At 54.7% G+C, this 8,352-nt stretch overlaps 1 long non-coding RNA gene across 1 annotated transcript; it reads right to left on the reverse strand.

The window, feature by feature from the left end:
* Window positions 1-1,140: 1,140 nt before the first annotated feature.
* On the reverse strand, window positions 1,141-7,568 carry LOC144369993 (uncharacterized). Its single transcript, XR_013429890.1, has 2 exons — window positions 6,802-7,568; window positions 1,141-4,687 (listed from the first exon to the last, which is right to left on the reverse strand). It is a non-coding gene; the product is annotated as an uncharacterized LOC144369993 (long non-coding RNA).
* Window positions 7,569-8,352: the final 784 nt, after the last annotated feature.

The following is an 8,352-nucleotide window of genomic DNA, read 5'->3' on the forward strand; positions in this document are numbered from 1 at the left end:
GTGTGCAGCTTCCCAACAAGGTCTCTGTCCCAAAGACACAGTGGACCCCAGGAAGCAGTTCTTTGATGAACCACCCACCCCCTCCCATCTTAGCACCCCCTGGGCCACTGAGATCCACGCTGAGACACGGCTTCTGCTTTTAATGACTTCAGTTCTGTGGAGCTGAGATGCCAAGGAATGTCTAGTCTTGATCTTTGTCCCATAAAACATCCTCACGGGGGATACTCATGGCAGGAGCAGCCGCCCCAGAAAGCCAGGCTGGAAACACGGTCTTCAAACCCCGGGCGTCACACAAGTCCTGCCACAGCTTCTGCGGGCCATGGGACCAATGACCCAAGGTACTGGCAGAAGGAAGGCTGACCTTGGAATCTGGTATCCGGAAGTCCAATGCCAAAGGCCTGTGGCCCCGTCTCCACCGGCTTCACTAGGGCAGACTCCATGCTCGGATCCTGGAAGGGGGATCCACGCTGATAGGTACAAGAGCCCTGCGTTCCTGGGTCCCCTTTCCCCCCTGCGTTCCTGTCCACCTGTGGGAACAAGGCTGCGGCCAGGAGGTACCTGGAGGCCCCCCCAGACCAGGGTTCTTCAACCCCCCCAGTGATACGTGGGGGCCGGGTCCTTCCCGATCGTCCTGTGCACTGAGGAGAGTTTAGCAGCCTCCTTGGCTTCCCCACCACGTGCCAGTAGCACCTTCCTCTCAAGCTGTGAAAACCCAAAGTGTCTGGGGACGTGTCCAGCCCCACTGGTCAGCCAGAAGGCGCCTTGTCCTCCAGAAACTTGGCTCCCGCTGGAAGAGTCAGCGGTAGACAGGCTGAACCTCACGGCGGGATGCGAATAGCAACAGCAAGAGGTGACCTGGGAGGTCGGGAGGGACAGGGGAAGGGAGGCCTCGGGAGGGGCTTCTGCCCTGGTGGCTCCGCACTCGCTGGTGTTCCTTCACGTCTGCTTTGTGGACCGCAGGCGGCCCCAGGCCTGTGCCTGACCCAGTGTCTGACATTCAGCAGGTGGCCAGCCTGGCGCTGGGACAGACGGGCAGGAGGAGGAGAGCACGGAGGGGCGCCCGTCCGGGGGGGCTGCTGGTGTTGACGGGCACTCAGGTGGGCTGGGCACCCCGATGCTGGCCGGCACGATGTCAGAAACTTTTAAAGTTTGATTCGTTTTGTTTTTATTTTATTTTTTGGTACCAGGGAGTGAACCCAGGGGCATTGTACACTGAGCCACATCCCCGACCCTTTTTATTTTGCTACGTTACTGAGGGCCTCATTAAGTTTCTGAGGCTGGCCTCAAACTTGCCATCCTCCTGCCTCAGCCTCCAAGTTGCTGGGATTACAGGCATGCACCTCATGCCCAGCTTGAACTGTTTTTAATTAAAACCACACACACACACACACACACACACACACACACACACATCCTGGCTTAACCACTATAGGTGTGAGGGGGTACTGGGGAGCCAGAGAGCCAGCCTGTGCTTGTGGCAGTTCAGCAATAGGCAGGCCACTTGTGCCTCAGGCAGCAGTCTCGGAAGCAATCTTTCCATACCCCACAGCCCTCCTCTCCTCCATCCCCAACTTTATCTCTGAATTTAATCCCCCACAAAGGCAAGGTGGCCACGCCAGGGGTCCTTGGGCCAGAGGGACAGGGTGGGGCAGGGTGGAGACTATGCCATCTGTCCACTTGCCTTCCTCCCTCATTGTTTCTTTATTTGTAGATACTTTTTGAGCGCCTGCTGTGTGCTGGAGAGCATCAGGCTCCTGGGGACCCAGTGGGACAGAAGAGACACTGGGGACAGTGCGTTTCCGGCTCCCTCTTGACCAGCTCTAACGTGAGCCTGGTTAGACACAGATCCACGCCCTTCGCAGAGCGGGTTCCCTGAGGACCTGGTGTCCCACCCGGATCCAGGGGTCCCGGGCCCCGGAGCAGCTCCCCACTGAGGCTTGCGAGCCAGAGACACGAATCAGCCTCCCGAGGAGGAGTTTTGGTCCAGAGGCGGCTCAGGAGGAGAAGCTGATGGAACATCAGAAATCACAAGGGGGGTGCCGGAGCTCCTCCCTGTGACAGGGACAGAGGTGGCTGGGTGAGGGACAGCGGCGGGAGGCCCGGGGGACCCAGAGCTCTCCCTCTTCTCCTGCTTCCTGGAATCCAGGGAAGGCCCTGGTCACTTCCCCCACAGTGACACACTCGCTGCCTGGAATGACCAGGCTCTGACCGCAGCCGCCTGGCTGCCCGGCACCATTTGGTCGGACGAGGAGGAGGAGGAGGGCGCTTCGCAGTGGGTGGCATTGGGTGGCCTTTTCTGTTGGGGGCCTTGGGCTGGCCTTGTGGGAGGGGGAGGGAGCCTCCCAGCCCGCCCCGGCCTCAGACCCGTTTATTTACTTAAACAACAAACATCCCTCCTGCCGCGGGCCAGCCGAGCTGCGAGGGCAGTTCCTGAATGGGACAGACGCTGTGTCTTCAGAGGCCACCCACGTCGCCTCCCTGGGAGGAAATGACAGGCTGTGCGCTGGGCGGCCCAGGGCTGCCCGGGAATGTGGGATGCCAGCGGGGCTGGGCCCCACCGAGGGCCACAGGGCCTCCCCTCCCGTCCCCTCTCTCTATTTTGTCTCTGGAGTTCTTATCCTCCACATCTGCGGTGCTGATGGAGAAAAGCAGATCATAAAAGGAGCAGAGGCGCGTCCGGCTCTCTCCCTGGAAGGGAGGGAGAAAAGGTCTGAATAAACAGAGTGAAAACTGGAAAAGCAAACAAACAAGGCTGTTTTGGGAAGAGCCAGATGGACGTCCAAATGGCCTGGATCGCGCCCCAGGGGGAGCGGGGACTGGGCCTGGGTGTCCGAGGTCTCCCCAGCCAGCAGTTGAGGCCCCGAGCCCGAGGGTCAGCCTGTAGTCCCACGGCCACCTCGGCCTCCGGGAAGGATGAAGTCAGTCCACAGTCACTATCACCTGGGACTTCGGCTGCTGTGGTTCTTCAGTGTCCCATGTCATTCTGTCTCTCTGACCGGTGACCAATGTCTTGGATAAGGAATTGCTGACCAGACATTTTTTTTTTAATTGGGGCAAGGTTGGGGGCGGTGTTTGTGGGGTTCCCCCCTCCTCTCCACGTTTCCCGGCCACGGCCACGTGCACTGGGTGGCTCACCCGGGCCCCTTCCTATCTGTTCCGTTTTTCCACCATTTAACCAGCCGTGGTTTTCAAAAATGGTATCTGACCGATATCCAAACTCCCCTGATAATTTCCCAGCAGCAAGTGGTGGGGATAACACCTGTCCTAAAACTCCCGTTCCCGCTCTCTAAGGATGAGTTCCTTTTTATCTGAAGTAGACTTTAGAGCCGTTTCAGGTTCTCAGCAAAATGGAGAAGAAGGCAGAGTCCCCGTGCCCTCTGTCCCCACCCCACAGCCTCCCGCCATTCAGGCTCCCCACCCAGACAAGCCCACGGGTCACAGCCGATGGACAGACGCAGACACACCGCCATCACCCCAAGTTCACAAAAGGGATCCCTCCTGGGGTGGCCTCTCGTCCCTGGGTCTGGGCAGTGCACGAGGACCGGCCACCATCCTGACGTCACACAGGGGGCGTCTCGCTGCCCTGGACACTCTCCTTCTCCCCCTGGACAAACCCCGTCTCGCAAAGACCATCAGCTTCCGTGGATGAATGCTCTCCTCCGGCTGGGCACGGGCACACCGCTCATCCACTCGGGAAAACAAATTCTTTCTGAGGGCATCTTTAACTGTGGGGAGGGGGCAGCTGCCTCACCTGTTAGGACAGAGCCGCTGGGATTTCCCTACAGGAGACACAAGTGGGGGTGCCGTGGGGGGCGGAAACTCAGGCCCCTGGCATGAGTGGAAGCTCAGGCGCTGGCCTGGGGATCCTTCTAGGGGGCAGTCCTCAGCGCCGGGCCTGAGGGGAGAAGGAGGGAGGGGGAGAAGGACAGAGGGAGGGCAGAACATGAAGCTGACCAGGCTCTGGGCAGCACTGGTAGAAGAGTCTTCCGGCCACAGCCTGGGGCTGGGGGAGGCAGTGTTGTCACCCTGGAGCATCCGGATCCTGCCTGGGCGGTAGTTGTGAACCAGGGGAAGGAGAGCACTCTTCCTGGGTGCTCTGCAACGTGTTCACAGTAAGATGAAACTGTGACCTCAGGGATGAACAATTCCAGGGTGTCCTAAGATGTGGCCCAGCTTCAGAGGACAGAGTGACATTTCACCAAAACATGAATCCATCATTTCCCGAGGGTGGCCTCGTTTCCATTGGCTGGCGAAGCGGAACCGAGGCCTCTCTGAAGCCGTTGTGTGTCGGCACATCGATATGCTCCTGGCCAAGGAGGAGCGGAGGGAGGCCTGGAAGCCGTGCCCATCGGTTTGTTCAGTGCCCGACTCCCACGCTGGGACAGTCGCTCTCCACACGTGGGGCTGAGCCAGGGTGACCGCAGGGCTTGGTGGACACAGATGCTGAGCCCCAGCCCTGGATTCTGCCCAGCAGGTCCAGGCGGGCCTGAAATTGGCCTGCCCATGTTCCTGGGTGAGGCTGATGCTGCGGGTCAGGAGGCCACAGTTAAAATCCACTGGCCTCGAAGCCTTGGGGTCTACCAGGGCCCCAGGAAACATGTTTTGGCTGAATTAAAAGACAGCTTCATTCACGTTTCGGTCTTGAAAAGATAGAGGGCTGTGTGCGGTCGATGGCGTTGCTGGGTTTCTGGAACGAAGAAAGGACCTTAAGAGTCACCGGTCCCACCACAGCCACAGGTGGAAATTTCCTGAAGCTCAGGTTTCATGAATCAAACCTACTCAGTGTCTAAAAACCAAGCCACACCATTCCAATCCGCCTGGCCTTCCCCTCCCCCTGCTAGTCCACTCTGAGCACTTAGCCAGAACTTCCCTTCCGACTGCTCAATTCCTGTAACTGAAGGTAAGGTCCATAACAAGGCCCCGTGGTGGTCATGGCCAACGTTGTGTTCACTCCTGCTGTTAGTGAGTTTCCTTGGACGTTGTATTCTCAGGACAAAAGGACTGAGGTGGTCAACTGAGACTTTGAGACCTACCCCATGGCTACTGTAAGAACTCTTGGCCCCAGGCCTGCAGCGGGACAACCTGCTCGGTGGCCAGCAGCCCTCCATCAGTCGGCCCGTGCCCACTGGTCACATACAGCTCCTCTGATGAAGCACAGGTGCTCCAGGTCATAGATAGCAAACCTTAAAAGTCTTCCAGCCATTAAGACAGAAGAGCAGTGTACAGCCTGAGGGCCCAGCCCGGCCAGGGAGGAGCCTGCTCCAGGAGCTCTGGGAACTCATTCCAACGCCCTGAGCTTCAGACCCCCACCTGTCAAAGGAGAGGGTGGGATACAGGTCGCCTAAGGCCAGTCTTCCCAGCGCTCCCCTGCTTCTGCCATCCTGTAGAGCAGGCCATTCATTAATCTTTCAGCACCGGGGCATGATGAAGTGACCCCAAAGGAGAGCCTCAAAGCTGTGCCTCTGCCGAGGCTCCAATAGGATGGTAACAACGTCAAGGTCTCAGGTTGAGTCCTGCCACCGCACAGCCACTGCCTACGCACAGTAGGCCCTCAACACGCTCTCGTCCAGTGAACTAACAACTCACCATCTCGCAACATAGAGTGCGATGCTGGTGGATCTCCACCGATTTAGAAACCAGACAACCTGAGTGTCTAGTAGAATTGAAGTCAACTGAACTGTGAGAAGAAAACTCAATCTGTATCCACCAATCTCAAAACTCATACAGTGGTCCAAAGTAGTTTCTTTCCATGTTTGAAACACACTCCCAAGTAGATTTGAAAACAATGACAAATCTACACTTTGATCTTTACAACTTTTTTTTTTTTCCAGTGCTAGGGATCGAACCCAGGACCTGGCACATGCCAATCATGTGCTCTACTTCTGAGCTTTTGATCCCAAATATGTAAATAATGAACCTGATGATTCATGTGAGAAAAATAAACAGCCTATTATATCAGGATTTAAGACTTTTTCACACTTGGGTTCAAATTTGTTTTCAGCACAGGGTATGACAAGGTGGAGGTTTTCATTTTAATTCTAAGCTCTTCAACAGGAAACAGAAACCAGCCAAGAGCAGGAGGCTAATCTCGTCCTGGCAGGAGATTATCAGGCACAGTAGTAGAGTCACTCTCCTCTCTGTCAGTCAATAGGGAAGACCCAGGACACAAGAAGTTGGAAAGGGCAAACAAAGCACCATTTTAGGAAACAAAAGGTACGTCGCTAACCTGTGTCTATCCAAGAGAGAAAAGGAGTCCCCGTAATTCTTGGAATTTAGAGAGCGATAATCAGTTCTTTCCTATCATTAACATAAAGCACTTAGAGATTGTCCAAGGACATCCTAAGGTCACTGACAACTGTAAGGGCCGTAGAGATTTCAGGCTGTCGAGCTGCGGTACTGCAGCTCAGAGGAAGAACTAAGGACTCTTTACAACATAGGAAAAAGAGGAGGAAACTAGTAGCTGTCAAATCTTACTTTAAGATTTGCACGGAGGTGCATGATTTCCTTTAAATCTTGCTCTAAAACAAGTTATATTTTAAAGGGTATTGGAAAATTCTTCAATATCTATATTAGTTAACACTCTGGGTTGTTTTGTTGTTGTTGTTTTTAAAAGAAGCTGTATTTGATTAAGGGAGAAAAATGTTTAATCGAATAAGAAAATGCTCTATATTCTATTCTCCTTGGTGGACTACTCCCACCACAGGGAGCCCCCTCTTTGGACCACAGTGGTCCACTCACGAGCCCCCATTCTCACGCATCAACATGCAAGGAAAATAAAGGTTTCCCTTGAGCACGTCTCACCTGCCTGGGGATGATGAGACGTCTCGGGTGCAGTCATCCTGGCTCTGAAATCCCCCTTCCAGCTCTTAACATTTCTGATTGAGTAGACGAGTCTAAAAGCAAGCGTACAATGTGATTCAAATGACCGTTTTCTTGTTTTAAAATTTATCCAAGATTTCCCAAAGGTCCACGACCCACAGAGCACTGTGCGGAATATTCCCAGGGACAGAAAGAGGATCAAAACATAGATTTTGATTTTCAGAGAGCTACAAGCTCCCAGGGAAGAGACCAAGTGCGCACGAGTAACATCAGGCGCGTAGACAGGCTGTTCGGGAGGTGCGAGGGCTCTGCACCAGGAAAGCAGCTTGCAGTTCGGAGTCTGGCACCGAGCCATGACCTTGGTGAGTCAAGGGCATCTGGGGAGAGGAACAATGACACAGAGCAATAGAGATTCTCTGTGAAGAGTGACCATCACACACTGGCAGCCCAGGGCCAAGTCCGGCCAACAGATGTGTTTTGTTTGGCGCGAGCCATGTTTGTAAAAAGTTTTTGAGTCCGTTTCCAGCATTTTAAAGTTGAAATTTCGCATAAAATTCTGGATCTTGCAGCTTCTCTTGGAAAAAAAGAAGATGTTAACACTGAGTCCGTGTCCTCATGTCACAGCAAGAGTCACGGGGGCTCAGCGGCAGCTGTTCTCTTTAGACAGAGCATCTTCCAACGTGTCCTGTGAGCCTCCAGAGGGAGGCTGACTGAAGAGCGCATGTCAGACCCTGGAGCACGCTGGCCTGTGTCCAAGGTCTGCACCGAGGTGCACGATTCGCCCTAAAAAAATGATAAAATAGGAAACTTAAAGACAATGACAGCATTTGCCCATTTCTGGGGTGTGAACGCTCTGGCCACCACCAATTTCAATCCACCAATCCGCTGAACCTGGAGCTGGAAAGAGAGGCACACGATTGGACCTCACAAGCCGGTAAAAACAGTCCCGCCAGGCGCCTGGACCTGACCTGAGATGCTGAGTCCCCTGCGGAAGTTTCTCAACCCACCACCCATCCACGTCAACATGTCCCCTGCCTTGATGTACTCTGCAGCCGCAGGGCCGGCCGGCCTGACTTCAGAAGGCTGAAACCTTTGTGACCATGAACTAGAGTCAACCTTTCCTCCTTTTAAGTTGATTCTCTCAGGCACTCTGTCACAGAGATGGAAAGCTGACTAACACAGCTCCCTAGCCACAGTTCTTCCCAGCCAGGGAATAATCAGCCCTCGGAGAACCTAGCTTGTGCAGGGTGACCTTCCAGCTCCTCATTCGTCTGCACCTAAGGCCCTTGACCCCATCTGTACCCACGTCAGGGGCTCTGACCTCCATCATGGCACGGCCCCCCAAGCCACAAGTGAGCACACTGTGTGTGTGAATGTGTGCTCCTCGACACAGAGCTACACATGGAGAAACACGTGCACACACACACACACACACACACAAGTACCCACCCACTCACACCCACATAGACAGGCAGTTATACGCAGAAGTGCACACACTGACACACACAGATACACAAAAGAGATACATGGACA

This window comes from Ictidomys tridecemlineatus, chromosome 13, assembly GCF_052094955.1.
Source record: "Ictidomys tridecemlineatus isolate mIctTri1 chromosome 13, mIctTri1.hap1, whole genome shotgun sequence".
Taxonomy (NCBI): Eukaryota; Metazoa; Chordata; class Mammalia; order Rodentia; family Sciuridae; genus Ictidomys; species Ictidomys tridecemlineatus.